This window comes from Paroedura picta, chromosome 2 (genome assembly GCF_049243985.1).
Source record: "Paroedura picta isolate Pp20150507F chromosome 2, Ppicta_v3.0, whole genome shotgun sequence".
Taxonomy (NCBI): Eukaryota; Metazoa; Chordata; class Lepidosauria; order Squamata; family Gekkonidae; genus Paroedura; species Paroedura picta.
In genome coordinates, this window is record NC_135370.1 from 93963340 (window position 1) to 93979580 (window position 16241).

Consider the following 16241-nt stretch of genomic DNA (forward strand, 5'->3'; position numbering starts at 1 on the left):
AAGGTGCCACCATGTAGTATCAATAGCTGTCCATACATGGCAGTCCTTGTTGAAGCCTCTACATGTGCTGGCTGAGCTACTTGAGGAGGTCAGGAAAGTACCTACATTTCTGTCACTCTGCAAGCTATGTAGGACAGAATTGTCTAGGAAGGTGATTTGTAAGAGAAACAGTGCTGATGTTTAATGGTTTAAGAAGGTGCTGTTATAAAGGAACAGGGCTGTATACAGCTAGATGAGGTATTATCTTTTTATTCTATTTATTATCCTTTCTGCATTGTATTCTACTTCTGTAATACTATTTTTGCATTAAGGGAACTCTATGTTGACCTTCATTTGGGGGCCAATGGATTAAAAATGTGTACTATCAGAGAGGCCAGTGCCACTTTAAAGAAGATAAAGAGTAAAGGCAGAGGGTTTTTTGCTCACGCAAAAACTCAGTTTTCTTTTTAAAAGAAATATTCATTTGGAGAAAACTTCAGATCATTCCTGAAGTATCTTCTTTAGTTATAAAACACAATAACTATTGTCATAAAAATCTAACTCAATCACACATTAATAAACAAAACCAAATGTCTCACCAGCATAAAATATAAATTATGAATTGTCGCATAACAATAAGACAGGTTTTCTTTATCAGACCACATGTTTAATTGTGCAACTAATGGATCAAGTCTTTTTTTCCCATGCCTATACAAAGGCTCTCCATAAGTAAGACAACAGATCATTTATTTCATTCAGTTCATGCCTCTATTTGACTAGCCCCAGATTATAACAGTTTTCATCAGATTGAAATGTGAGTAATTGCTTCCTTTGACATTGATGTACTATGTAGGGAAAAAAAGATAAAATACAATAATTATTGCAAATAGGGTTTTTAGTGCAACTAATAATTGAAAGAGACTCTCCTCTTATCAGAATTACTCAGTACTTTACATACAATGAGCAGCACATTCCTTTTGACATCATTCCTCTTAGTAGTGTGCCAAATTTAATTGCCTGCAAATTTCTTTATCATGTCCTCAGCTTTGCTTGTACTTCTTTGCAACTCTATCTGGAATTCTCTCCTAGAACTTGAGTCATGTGTCAAATCCTCTTCAAAATGCATATTTCATTCACACTAGTCCTCTGTACTTTCTTTGTTCAGATGTTATTCTATAACCCCTAACTTTTTAATGATCTATGGCTACAATAGCTATGCAATGATATAGCTGATTCCATGGTGAACAAAAGAGGTCACACTGTCATATTTGTTTACCTTATCCTTCTTCCAAGTAGAAACTTGGAACGTCCATGAAATTTCCCCTCTCCATTCTATCCTCACTTTAAAGTTACTAGTGAACCTTATAGCAGAGATTGGATTTAAAGCCAAGCATCCATTGCCCAACACTTGAATCTATACAGGCTCTCGATGCTGTCACAGTTAACTCAGTAGACTTGATTCACCCTGCCATGCTCATTTGAAGTCCTGAATGGGGATGGGTGGTTTGGTTAGGGCCAGTGATTTAACAACATTGAATCCCCCCCCAATAGAAAACCTCCATGGAGAACATCAGATATGATTCTGCATTTGAGAAGGAGATTAACATGATACAATTGAAGCATTTCCTAGGGCAGAAGCTGTGAGTGTCCATTTTGTGCCTTTCCCGCTGTTTGTTACTTCTGGAAAAATTATATTTGGATAGAGTGCTGGTGAAGTTTCAGATCATTTATTTCATGAATTGATGTGGTAAACCTGGAAAAAATAAATTTACAATACAATCCTGAAGGGAGCGAACCCAGTTGACTGCTGTTCTGCTGAACCTCTGAAATGGGCCTGCATAATCAAGAGATATGGCAGTATACTACTCTGCCACTGGGCACCAACACTATACAACCACCTGTATGAGTATCACCTTAACCCCCTGCCCTGGTGGCAGAGGGAGAAGGTCCAGGGACATGGACTCCATAAGCTCCCCAGGACTGGTGGAAACTTATGCTAGCCTAAACAATGGCATAGTCCATAGATGCCTGAGGTGGCTTTGGAAGGCAGCCCCTCCACCTACCCTACACCCAAGTGCCCCACCAATCAGAGGTATCCACTGGTCCCTGCTTGAACATGGCCAGTGGCAGCTCGTAGAGGGTATTATAAGAACTGGTCCATGCATGGGCAGACCTGATGCGAAGTTACACACCTTGGGGCTATATCTGTCAGCCCCATAGCTGTGGACATTTTTGGCACTATGTTAGTGGCTTACTCACACTCACGTAAGGGAAACACAATACAATATCACAATTTATCAACAGGAAAGATGAGGGGAACATCCACTGAGGGTTAAAAGAGCCCTGCAGACCTGATTCCCATCCCCTCACAGAAGAGGGTGCCTCTTTGCAATTGCAAGGATGCACCCTGGTTCCTTCTTAGAGGCATGCCAAAGTTGAGGAGCCATAGTTGTTCAAATGCATGCAGTCCAAACAGCACTCTGGCCCAGAGTCCATGTAATGTATCTCAGGATAAGAAGCAAGGAAGGCCTACCCACTCCTTTCAACTAGGGGCCATGATTGCACTCAGTCAGCTACACAGCATCACATGCAAACCAATCCTTAAAAACCTTAAGACCCATTTTCCCAATGGTGTCTCCTAGGGATGTGCACCTTTACAAGGAGAAGAGAGAACAGTTGGTTCTCATATGCCACTTTTCTCTACCAGAAGGAGTCTCAAAGTGGCTTACAATCACTTTCCCTTTCCTCTCCCCACAACAAACACCCTGTGAGGTGGGTGAAGCTTTGAGAGCCCTGATATTACAGCTCAGTCAGAACAGCTTTATCAGTGCCGTGGTGAGCCCAAGGTCACCCAGATAGCTGTATGTGGGGGAGCAGGGAATCAATTTTGGCTGGCCAGATTAGAAGCCACCACTCTTAACCAGTGCACCATGCTGGCTCTCAATATAGGAAGCAAAAATTTGGTATTCCCAGTTTCAAAAACAAGCTTAGTACGCAGAGTGCTCTCTCTTTCTATCATAGAATCACAGAATCATAGAATAATCGAGTTGGAAGGGACCTCATGGGTTATCTAGTCCAACCCCCTGCACTATGCAGGACACTCACATCCCAATCGCTCATCCACTATAACCTGCCACCCCCTTAAGCCTTCATTGAATCAGCCTCTCTGTCAGATGGCTATCCAGCTTCTGTTTAAATATTTCCAAAGATGGAGAACCCACCACCTCCCGAGGAAGCCTGTTCCACTGAGAAACCGCTCTGTCTGTCAGAAACTTCTTCCGGATGTTTAGACAGAATTTCTTTTGAATTAATTTCAACCCATTTGTTCTGGTCTGTCCCTCCAGGGCAAGAGAGAACAACTCTGGTTCATCCTCTATATGGCACCCTTTTAAATACTTGAAGATGGTTATCAAATCCCCTCTCTGTCATTTCATCTCTATGCTAAACAGACCAAGCTCCCCCAACCTTTCTTCATATGCCTTGGTCTCTCTCTCACTCTCTCTCTCTCTCTCTCTCTCTCTCTCTCTCTCTCTCTCTCTCTCTCTCTCCCGCCCACCTCCCTCCCTCTTGAGTCCAATATTGTTCAGTTCCATTGTCCCCTTTAGGAAATTCTCCAGAATGTTTGGAGGAGGAGTTTTGTAACCCAATAGCACAAAATTTGTATAGGAGTTGCTGATCCCCGTCCACTATGTAATCCCCAAGTTTCAAGTGATTTGGAGCAAGAGCTTAAATTCTATGGTTCCTTGAACAAGGTGCACCTAGCTGTCCTCCATTGTTTCCTATGGGAGAAAATGCCAAGCTTTCTCAAGGGTAAGAGGTAACCAAATACTCGAAGCAAAACAGCTACTGGCCAAAATCCTCCCAATGCAAACAGAGTCAATAAGCCCAAACAACTAGTCATAAACAGGGAGAGTGAGTAAAAGCATGAACAATGTGGCAGGCCTAGTGTAACAAATGTCAAATCAAAGAGTCCAAACCATTGTCAAACCTGAGAATCCTCTGAGCCAAGCCAATTAAACAACAAACACTGTTTGTTAAGTCATCATTCAACAGCACAGGCATTGGGTTATAATAATAATAATGATCTTTATTTTAATTTTTTCCCCTTCCAATGGTAAGGATGGGTAAAAACAGGTTATATTAGGTGGGAAAGTAGAGTCTCAAGAATGGGGTCTATTGGGCATTCTGACATTTTCTTTGATGAGTCTTAGTCTTCAAGAGACTTTGATGAGTCTTAGTCTTCAAGAGACTAAGGATTACCTGAGGCCACAGCTGAGTAACTAGTGGGTGGGCCAGAGGCTGGGGAGACAGAGCTCAGGGTATCATGAAACCCTCTCCTCCCATTTGTGATGTTCCTGCAAGGGATGCTAAAAGAAAGGGGATGCTGGAGAGCACACCCACCCAGGAGGTAGACCCTGACACCTGATCACAATGATTAATATGCTTTCGATGCACCTAGAAGTAGATATTCCTGTTCTGCGCGGGAAAATCCAGCTGCAAAAGCGCATTGAAAGTGCATTATCTTCAGCTACACTTCCTTAAACTTAAGAATCTGTTCTAATTTCCTCATGGCTGCTTTCCAAATCACAATCTCATTCTAATTTCTTGGTTGCAATCTCCATCTTGGTTCATGTCTGAGCCAAGGAAATTTTTAAAACAATTTCAATTACTTTATTGTCAGCCTTAAAATTATATAATTCCCCAATAGTCATCCCTTATGTTCTGTTGATGTTCAGCAGGAAATTTCTCTTCTAACTTTAATCAATAATCATTTAATTTCTGTACTGTTTATTTATTACTAATGGTTATTTAAACATTTATTTAAAGCCAGGGGCATCAAACTTTCCATTAATGAGATTTTAATAATTTGTACAATTCCTTGGATCAACTTTGCAGTAGCATATTTCATTAATCAAAAGGGAGACAGATTAGTAGTCTGCGTGTCTTCAAGGATTATGGTCATATCCTCCATTTTTCCTATATATATAGAGAGAGAAGGGGAAGGGAAGAAGAAGGGGGAAGCCCCCCCACACACACCTTCTTGTTGCATCCTGGGCCCATCGTCGGCTTCATTTGGCCGCATCCTGATTGGCCTTATTCCATCTTAGACAGCTGGACTCGCTCCACCCCAGGGCTCCACTTGAAAGATGAAAGGATCGATTCAGCAGCAAGAGGAAATCTGCAGAAGAGGCATCCATGGCCGTTAGAGATGTGGAATTATTTGTCCCAGTCCAGCTGCAAATGAAGTTCAAGGCAGGACAGGATGGCTAAAGCAGCCACTATCCAAAAAGGGACTTATAGTCAAATAAAGTGCAATAAAAATTACAAATGTGAGGGAGGTAACCAATATAATATACAATAAAATTACATTATTGCTTAAACCAATCCAAAAGGTTTTGTTAACATATTCAAAAACCATTTAAAGCAATATTATATACTTGAACAGCTTTATTGTTGTTGTTGTTAGGTGCGAAGTTGTGTCCAACCCATCGTGACCCCATGGACAATGATCCTCCAGGCCTTCCTGTCCTCTACTATTCCCCAGAGTCCATTTAAGTTTGCACCGTCTGCTTCAGTGGCTCCATCCAGCCACCTCATTCTCTGTCGTCCCCTTCTTCTTTTGCCCTCGATCGCTCCCAGCATTAGGCTCTTCTCCAGGGAGTCCTTCTTTCTCATGAGGTGGCCAAAGTATTTGAGTTTCATCTTCAGGATCTGGCCTTCTAAAGAGCAGGCAGGGCTGATCTCCTCTAGGACTGACCGGTTGGTTCGCCTTGCAGTTCAAGGGACTCACAAGAGTCTTCTCCAGCACCAGAGTTCAAAAGCCTCAATTCTTCAACACTCGGCCTTCCTTATGGTCCAACTTTTGCAGCCATACATTGAACAGCCTTATAGATTGATATTTTGTGTCTAACTATTTAATTCCCTTTGTTGTAATCTGTAAACCAAGACACAAATTTAGCCACCTGCTTAATCATCAGCTCATTTCCCTGCCATAGGAGGTACATATTTTTCTATTTTGGGGATAACCTATCTTGTGGAAAACAGGAAGGACGAGGCCTACTTTAGCAGCCTCATAAAATAAAGCAGAATCTATAGGCTCTAGGTATTTTCTACAAGGGTTGAGGGTAATGTTGAGGCACTCACCAGCATGGAAGTCATTCCAGAAGGGAGAGGTATTCCATCAGAGCTTGTATTTACCACAAAGGATAAGTGGCATTAATCCATTGGTTGTCCAATTTACCAGGGCAATTTTCGATTCAAATCTATGTATGCCCATCTCCAGGTGAATCTGCTTTGAGAAATTTACCTGCAAGCTTTCTCGGGGTGCAAAACAGGAGACTGAAGAACCTAAAAAAGGTACTGTATAACATTTAGGTTACGACTTTTGCATTAAATAGCTTAGTCACAGCCAGTACAATGTTCATCTTTTTGGAACAATGGAATCTGGAAGCTAATTGTTCTTCCCTGATTTCATGCTACATCTTTTGCCACTTGCTGCTGACCCACCCACCTGCCTTTGATATAACAGGATTAGTTGGTCACTGTTTGTGGCCAAGCAGGAATTGTGGGGGTGGGGAGGTGACCCAGATTGCATGGGCACGGACCTTTTTATGTGCATTGTCATGTCCAGGCTGGTGGCAATAATAATTATGTAATTCAATAAATAAATCCTTGATCAGCTGCAGATCAAATCTCAACATTCCTGGATGAAGCTTCAATGGCTGATCTCCTTTCTCCAGGATCAGGGGCAGAGGGTAGCAGTGGGAGAGAGCCAACCACACCATTGCCAACTCCCATGTGGGGTGCCACATGTAGTGGTTCTCTCACCAATACTATTCAACATCTTTAGGCACACTCTTGCCAGTTGGTTTGGAGGTTCATTCAGACTTGGGTGTTATCATTATGCTGATAGCACCCAGCTCTTCCTCCTAATAGATGGCCATCCTGACTCACCCCAGAGTCCTTAGCCAGATGTCTGGAAGCAGTGATGGATTGGCTTAAGCAGGGCCATCTGAAACTCAACCCAAGATGGTGGTCCTGTGGCTAGGTAGAAATGGTTCCAGCAAGGAACTGTATAACATCTCACCTGGATGGGGTGCAGCTAGAACTGACACACTCCAACAGGAATCTGGGTGCGACCCTCAATGCCTCCCTATCAAGGGAGGCTCAAGTCACAAGAGCAGTGAGGCTGGCATTATTCCACTTGCGCCAAGCTAAGATAGTAGTGGCCTACGTGGCCCCAGAACATCTAGCCATGGTGATCTATGTGATGGTCATCTCTAGATTGGACTTTTGTAAGTCACTCAATGTGGGCCTACCCTTATCCCTGGGTACTTCAACTGGTACAGAATGCAGCAACCAGGGTCTTCACAGCAACACCCTGGAGGGCCCATATATGGCCTTTACTACAACTCCACTGGTTACCGATTGAATCCTGGACCTTAAGGTCTTGATAATCACCTTCAAGGCCATATGCTGTCTGGGCCCAATGTACCTGAGGGATTGCCTCTCTGCCTACACCCCCAGGAGAGATTTACGTTCAACTAATTACAATAAACTGATGGTCCCTTCCCCCAAATAAGCATGTCAGGCCTCAACCAGGATCAGGACATTCTCTGTCTAGACCTCACATGGAGGTACGGGTTGCCAGAGGAAATCAGGGCCCTTCCCAAGCTAGCACAGCTCTAAAAAACAGAGCTCTTCTGCCAAGCCTTCAGTTGAGGCCAATGAACTGACAACATCCACTATACCCTCTAGAACCCTCCTCATCAGACATACCTACTACATACAGCATAAGGCATCATCAGTCATGGCAATAGTTACATTATGGTTATGTGGTTAACAGTTTGAATGTTATAAAGTTGCTTTAAATCACTTCTTCTTTAACCTCCAGAGTATTGTTCCAGAGTATTCATGAATCTATGCTGTAAACTGCCCTGAGCCACAAGGGATAGTATAAAATACAATAAACAATTGAATAGTTACTCATTAAGGTAGAGATGCGTGGTGGGCACCCAGAGCCATTGAGCATGATGTGCTCAGAGGAGTGCCTCTGGTGCTGAGCGATATTTTACTGAAGCTGGTAGTGAATGGTGCATGGGCATAAGGGACTGTGGCTGGGCACCTTTCAGCACTCTATGTGCTGATGAGGATAAATGAAGCCAGTGGTAGCCACTGGCTGAGTATGGAGTCAGGATGGATTTTGCCAGAACAAAAGCAGCCATAAACAGGCTGCTAAGTGCAGTCTACCCTCTATTTAAATTTATTAAAATATGTTAATCTATGCTGTGAATTAATTATGCTAATATTTAATTTTCTAGTTAAACCCACACTGTCATTTCAAGTTATCATTTGGGGTACTGGGGTAAATGACTTCTTTTTTGTATAAGAAACTCTAAGCCATTGTACATTCATCAGTTCTTCACTCCAAAAAATCTATAGAAGGAATCAAAAATATTTAAGAGCTCTTGTCTTCTAACTGAGAATATGGAAACTGGAAAAGTTTTGTACAGAGTAGTGTTATAGTCTTGTTAAGAGTGACAAAAATCCTATGATAAAAGCTCTACACAAATAACATACAAAAGTATAAATTATTATTGTTGTTGCTATTTTTAATTATATTTAATTTCTACTTTTCTACTGGAAACATTGAAAATAGTGTATGAACAGAAACAACAGCTTGAACAGTAACTCTTATCATTACAGAAACAACTGAGCTTGAACAGTAACTCTTATAGTTACTGCCTTAATAATAACAAAATTCACTTCCATTTCTGAGGAATTCCACAGACATTTCCAATACTGTTCTTTAGAGATTGCCCGCTTATATTGGATGGAGGGTTGTTTTCTTGTCTTGTACTTATGCATCTCCCCTCCTTATAAGCATTAGGGAAAAGATACAATGAGAAAGTATTCTCTGCTTTGTACAGTTATTTATGTACTTCTGTTAAAGCAAACAAATGGAAAACAACCCAGTACATCCAAGAGAGTCTCTGTCTGTAATAAGAATTACAAAAATGTCTTGCTATCCAGAGGATTAAAAGTGATGGATAGAATAAAAACCTTACAAAAATATCAATAAAGGATGCATATTGAAAGTGATGCACAGAAAGGGGCAGCTGCATAGATTTCAAGATATTCCAAAGGCTCCTGAGTACAATACCTTTACATTTGCTTTGGCCGCATTCTCTATTATTTGCCTTCTTCCTTCATTTGTTCAATGCTGGTTGAATTTATGTGCCCCAGTTGGATATACCTGGCAAACAAGATTACTTGTGCATAAAATAGTTTACAGGTGTCAAAGGTATATTCCTTTAGATTGTATTTGTTTTCCATAAAGAAATATGAACTCCTGTAGTACTGTGTGTATTACACACACACATACACACACTTCCCACAGTGTCTACTTATCACCACATGTGCATATCAATAAAATTACAGGTAAAGTTAAACTCTGCCTAGCATATCATATTCAGCAAATTAAGTAGCATGTTGGTATAGGTGTAGAACTAGTCAATCACAAAGTACTCATGGGTAAGCCATTCTTTGGTTTGTCTTCCCTCAGTGCATGTTGATGCAATGTTGTGGTCTCCAGCAACAGTAGTGTAGTTTTATCTTGAGAAATTGCTACCAATTAGTATATCTCTGTAGATCTCAGAGATAGTTAAAATTCGGGATATAGTAGTCTTTACGCGGAATCTTGTTAAAATGTTTTCTTTTTCTTCTCAGTTTCTCATGTGAAGCATATTTTTAATTATGCATCATCACCCATACATAAATTCATTTACGTATATTAATTTTTGCTCCACTTAGCAGAGTGGTCACTTAATTAAATGTCTTCAGTTGTTTTAATGAAGGGGGGGGCTGAATTTAAACAGACTCTTCTAATGCCATACATTTAAACATACTATTTGTTGCCTTTATTTTAGCACATTTATAGCACTGATACCAGGACATTTGTGAGTATGAAATTAAAAAGTAATATCCTTTTCTAAAGCCTGTAGACTGTTTAGCAGATTTTTAAATGAAATCAAAATTATACAGATTTTTCATTCTGATAATTTTACCAATTCACTAATTCTTTAATCTTTACAGGTCATTGAACAGTTTCCCATTAATGAGAAGTAGTTAAGAAGGAATTTTACAGTTTTTCTTTTTTTCTTATTCTCACCCCTCCCTTTGAAAAATGTTGCATATCATTTGCAAATTAGAAAGAACTTGTTCCATTTATGGTACATTTATTTAAAATAATCGAAAGCATGAGATCTAGCTGAACACTATGTGCAATGACGCTTTAAAACAAATTACCATTTATTTATAAGCAAGAAATAGACTTTTTAAAAGCACAGAGACTGCATTTCATTATTAATGGTGTTCTCCATGCAAAACTGATCTTTTTCAATGTGATGATGCAGAGAGGAAAAAGAGGGGGATGGAACAGAATGATACTGGAAAAATTGCCTTGGGAGCAGGCCAGGTTTTTGTACATATAAAGACATCACGGGAACAACCAATCAATCCATGGTCAGGTCGCACCTTCAAACAGTAAGAGATTTAACATCAATATGTAAGCATTTAAGCACCTCTTCAAATAATAATTCTAATATTTCAGTGGCAAGCCACATTATTCAACAGGAGACATAAAACTTCCTTTCTCTTCTTCAGTTCTGGCTTAGCAGTGTGGAATTCAAAACCCAACTATCAAGTCAATTGCCTGAGGGAATTAATATTTCTCAATTACTCAGGACTATAATTTCATACTGTGGAAATACTGAAAAAGGTAATTACTTTGGTTCAAGTGTGTTAAATTACTATTATTCCATACCACATGCTTCTGAAATGAGCAGCATGTTTATCTTTCTAAAGTGAAGTGTTAAACTCCCCTACAGCTTCTGGGACCCCATCATGCCTGAGAGCCACTTGGATAGCATCAGCAGACACAGATATTCACCTGAAAACTAGTCTGGAATGCCAAGTGAATACTTCCTTGTCTAAAATTAATCCAGAATCACCGGTTCATGGAAATATCTGTAATTTTTTACCTGATGACCTCTCTCCAAGCCTGTGACTGCCAGACCCTTTAGGAGAAACAGAGAGGCCTGGGCCACTTCAAGCTTTCGAGATCCTAGCCAGAAGACACATAAAAATGATCTCACATAAAAACAAAAGAAAACACCAAATAAGAATGAGACAAAAATAAGCTGAGAATATGATGTTACACAAGCAAAAGAAAAAGAAACCGAAAAATGAGTTCCCTTTAAAATTAGCCAACACAATTCAGTGCACAATATCCTAATTATGAAGGGGATTCATTATTGGATCATAGACAACTACAAAATATGAGTGTCTCCTTTAGATCACATAAATAAAGAAGATAATGAAATCTCTAATATATATATATGAAAATTGGGGGGAATGGGAATGATAATAATCCTTCAGTTCTGATCCTTAAGTTCCACAAATTTGAGAAATAGTCACAGGAGTAAAAATAGTGAATTAGAAATAGAAATAGCTTTCTTTTTGACACACAAGTCACAAAAATTGCAGTGACTGAGTGTACAGCTATCTCGGAAGTGTTCTCTCAAATGTTTCAGTGCCTGTGCACAAGCAGCTCCTGGCTGTGATCCTGACAATGGCAAGGATTGGCAAGGACAATGGCAAGATTTCTTGACTCAGCCAAGAAACGAGAGGAGCTGGTCACAGGAATGATTCTCTGTTATTTATACTGGGTAAGTTGTTTGACTGTATAGGTTTTATTTCCTTTGTATTGGACATTCTGGTGGTCATAATCTATGCAAGTTTCTTGGTTTTGTTTGTTTGTTTGCTGTAGTATGGCTTTTCAATAAATCTATATTTTAATATAAAATATTGGAAATCGTTCTTATTAGTTGATAGTTGCTTCTAATTTCAGTTTAGGTTATTAATAAAAAGCCCAGTTGAGGCATGTAAAAATCTTGTCATAATAACTTCTGATATAGTACAAAGAATGGGGCTTATTCCAAGGCTTGTAGGTAACCGGCAGAATATTTCCCTCCCCCACCAAGAGTTCAAACTAAATGTATCAAGTCAAATGGAATGAGCAAGAAAATACAGTTGCTTTCTCTGTCCCAGGGAGCCTGTTACCATGAGGTCCTGTGAATATTATGCGTTCAACATTCTATGAAAAGTGAACAGAAAAAGCTTTCAAAATGAAGTCAGCTGTAAGTGCATGTCATGTTTTAAACTTCAGATGAACAATCTAAAGATTGGAGCATATTAATTACAACTTTCTAAATAATGAATTGGTTTACAGTACAAAGTTGAGAATACATTTTAAACTGTACAGCTCTACAGCTATAGGAATAAAGGAATATATTGTAAACTATGAACTGACGGCACAAGAAATTTGCAGAAGTCAGATCTCCATTTCCTTCCTGTAGAAGACCACTGAGACCTCTGAAAAACTGGTGGTCATAGGACAAGGTCAGGGATCCTTAAGGGCAAAACTACCATGTGACATGTGCGGTTGCAGGGAGGAGGAGAAATTGAACAAAATTGCCTCCTTCCTCTTGCTCCACTAAACTTTGCCTGCTAACAGAAGTGGGAAATGAGATTTCCTCTTATGTCTCCTCACTGTACCCCTCCACTTGCTACTTGTTTTTTTGTCCATGACGCCCCCATGAGGACTGACTTTTCAAAAGTCAGAGGACTGCTAAAGAATATGCAAATAAAAATCATATGCATCTCCCTCCTTCCCTCTCCAGAATAAAAGCCCACAATTGAATAATGAATACATGAAAAAGTATTATTATTATTATTACTTCTACTACTACTACTACTACTACTACTACTACTACTACTACTACAATTTATAGCCTGCCACTCCCCTAAGGCTCGTGGCAGGTAACAACATATAAAAACCCATAAAACCCCTAAAACATAAAAACATCCTACAAAAACACAAACAAAGCAGTGAGAATATTGGAGCAATCAGTGTATTTATTGTATTTTAAACTGATTTTAACATGTTGTAAACCACCTGAGCCTGGCCACAGAGAGGGGTGGTATATAAATTGAATAATAAACGTTGCTTTTTTTAAAGGACTAGAAGGAAAAAGGATCCTAACCAGGGATTAACTAGATTTTGTATGAAAAAAATGTTTCCACAATGTTTCAAATACTTCTATTAGATTACTTGAAATCGTCATGTTTATATGCTAAGGATATCTCTCATAATTGAAATTCACAAGACCTTTTGGTCACAACCCACTAGAATTACAAGTTTTACACCCATTTAAAAAAATCAACTAATCTATTATTGTGGAAATTTCATCATTTCAGCATATACCAGTTGAACTGGATAATTTGAAAAATTGCTGCTTCTCATGGAAGACTACTGAGAGGCAAAAGAATTCAGGAATGTTTAATATTTCACAAAGACATAAAGCACAATGCCTAAGTCTTCGTTTCTCAGAAGATGGCCTTCAAGCCATGTCAAAATCTATAATTACCCCTATAGCTACACAACACATCCTATTACAACTATCACATCACCTTAAAGATATGGCACATTCTCATGATTTCTTGTATTGTGCTGCCAATGACTCATGGGAGCTGCAGATGCAATAAAAAGCAAACTCTTTCAATAATTATTAACACTAGTCTACCCTTCACAGATTTTAACTCTTAGTAAAAACCAAATGTACTTACGTTAGCTAAAGTAAACTAAGTCATTCTCTGTCCTGGCCCCCTCCTGGTAGAATTATTGTTTTTGATGACACAGTTTATATTGTACTTTGTTACACAATTCATGTTCTCTGTAACCGCTCAGAGCCACAATGGGGGGGGGGGGTATATAAATCTAAATAAATATATAAATAAAATGTATGGTTTAAGTCTTCATTGCATAGAGGAGGAGATACAAAAGTAAATAAATTGACAATCAATTAATAAACACAATCCCTGACCTGCATAATAAGAGGGATTCTGTGAAGCATGGTAAAATAACACAAGTATAACATAAGAAATTTCAATTAAGGGGATGTGCAATTTCTCCATGACCAAAGCATGTTGAGAGAGAACTCCACAGTACCTAACAACCAGCTGCATGGGCTTTATTGGGCTCCTGATATTTTTGTGTTTCTCTTTTCCTGAATAGTGATCTTAAAGTATGTTATGCTTATATGTGTCTTCTCTATCTGTCCCCTGCCCATTTCCATTCCTTTTTATGTACTTTACCTTGGTCTTGGGGGGAGGGGGCTTTCAGGAAACCCCTACACCTGTTTTAAGATAAGTTTACTAAACCCTTTGTTTCCCAGTGGCTTCTTCTCATGATATAGCCAGTATGGGACAATTGGCTTTAATATTAACCAATGTAGCAGCAGCAAGTAACAGATTTGGGTACAGATAATGCAGACCATTTTTACTATGTGTACCACTACAAGTTTTCATCAAGAATATTTAATGGTGACATGAAGACAACATCCCTCCCCCCTCCAAAAAAAAAGGTTTGTCCATATCTCATAGATCAAGATGGGTAGCTGTGATTGTCTGTAGCAGTAGTAAAGAGTAAGAGTCTAGAAGCACCTTAGATTAACAAAATATATAGGAGGATATGACCTCTCATGGGTCACTGCTCACTTCTTCAGATATCTGAAGCTTTCATGAGAATAATATTAATTTTTGTAGCCTGCCCATCTTTGTAGGCTCAGTATGGGTGACAACAATATAAAATATACAAATACAGTTTGCATAATTAAAGTAAGTAATATATAAATTTTAAATTAAGATTAAATCATTAAAAGTTGTCTCCTAAAAACCATTTAAGAAAGGGGGTTTGTTTAATGGGTAAATTCATGTTTTGTTAGCAGGGTTTTTTGGGGAGGGAGATCAGCAGTTTTCTCAATGGTAGTTTCCTGACCTCAACCACAGCTCTGGAATGGTTGAAGGGACACCCCCCCCCCCAGGGATAAATAAAGACATAGAATTATTATCTCACTACAGATTCTAATTTTCTGCCCCTAAGTATTTCTCCTGTGCTCTAATCAAGCTGATTGCATTTTGCTTTGTACCTTTGCATGCTAACTCTTTCCTACCTTCTGACTGGGATATAATGGCTCAGGAATCTCCATTCCTACTTGTTTCTGATGAAGGTAGATTTGACCCTGGAAAGTTTATACCACTCTCCTCCCCAATATTGTTGGTCTATTAACATGCAACTGAAATTAGATCTTGCCATTGTTGGTATACTTATGCATTCTTTAAACATGGGTTTGAAAATGGTTGGGGCAGTTCTGCATATTGAAAAAAATAGTGTTACACCAGCAAAATGGCATGATGCTAAAAAATAACATGCCTCTGGCCATTCCTTATGTTCTTGCTTTCTCACTTTTGTCTGCTGCCTTCTTGCACTTCTTAGCACTTCACATGCCTGCTTAAAATGGCAGAAGAGAGCAACACACTTTACACACCACTCTCCTCTGCCTGTCAGTCAAGTCAGGCAACCAATCAGCTTTCTTCATGTTTTAAAGGTCCCATAATGGCAGCTAATGTTCGAAGTAAAACTTCTCAATTGAAATGCCTATGCATCTAATCATAGATGCATAGTACTTTTTATAATACCATCCCTTATGGAATCACGAGCCTTGAATCTTTTAAAAATTAATCTCATTCCCGTTTTTTTTTGGGGGGGGGGAGGCATGCTTTGTGTTTTAACTGGGCGGGATTTTTTTTTTTGCTTTGCCTGCACAATTTAATGCCTATCCATTGCTTCAGGCAGTTTGTTTTGTTTTGCTTAAAAGCCTCTAGCTTGCGCTTTTTAGTTTGGGGAATCCACTTTGTGATTTCCCAGCTAGCGCTTTAAAATGGAGGATGTATCTACTGGTTTGCTGCTTGGATGCTGGATGCTGGCGACATCATGCATAATGCCAAGAATATGGCATAAGGTGAGTATTTCACTGCATTTATCAGGTGCAGAATGGTACTTGGTATTAAACTTTGAATAAATTATCTTTCTAAAAGACATTTTTTTCTTTATTATATCATGCAACAGATTTGTAACCTATGGTGGTAAACTATGGTAGGTAATAATAATTACTTTTAATGAAACCATACAATAAAAAATTGCACAGAAGCTGCACCCTACTGGATCAGGCAAATGGTGTACGTAGACCAACATCCTGTTTTCCATAGTGACCAACCATATGCCTGGGAGGCTAATGCCTCCTGTTGATGTTGCCTCCTTACAACCAGTATTCATCAGTATTCTTCCATAGAGGTAACAT

The 16241-nt window shown here is 39.3% G+C and overlaps 1 long non-coding RNA gene across 3 annotated transcripts in view; it reads right to left on the reverse strand.

Moving 5' to 3' along the window:
* Positions 1-642: 642 nt before the first annotated feature.
* Positions 643-16241, reverse strand: part of LOC143829979 (uncharacterized) — a 70312-nt gene continuing 54713 nt past the window's right edge. Inside the window, exons 1-5 of one of the 3 annotated variants that reach the window (XR_013228310.1) lie at positions 11022-11104; positions 9143-9235; positions 6124-6339; positions 5017-5158; positions 643-1732 (exon numbers count right to left, since the gene is read on the reverse strand). This is a non-coding gene — a long non-coding RNA (uncharacterized LOC143829979). Of the gene's footprint in view, positions 1733-5016; positions 5159-6123; positions 6340-9142; positions 9236-11021; positions 11105-16241 lie in introns of those variants that run through there. The other 2 variants (XR_013228311.1, XR_013228312.1) reach the window with 2 other exon arrangements.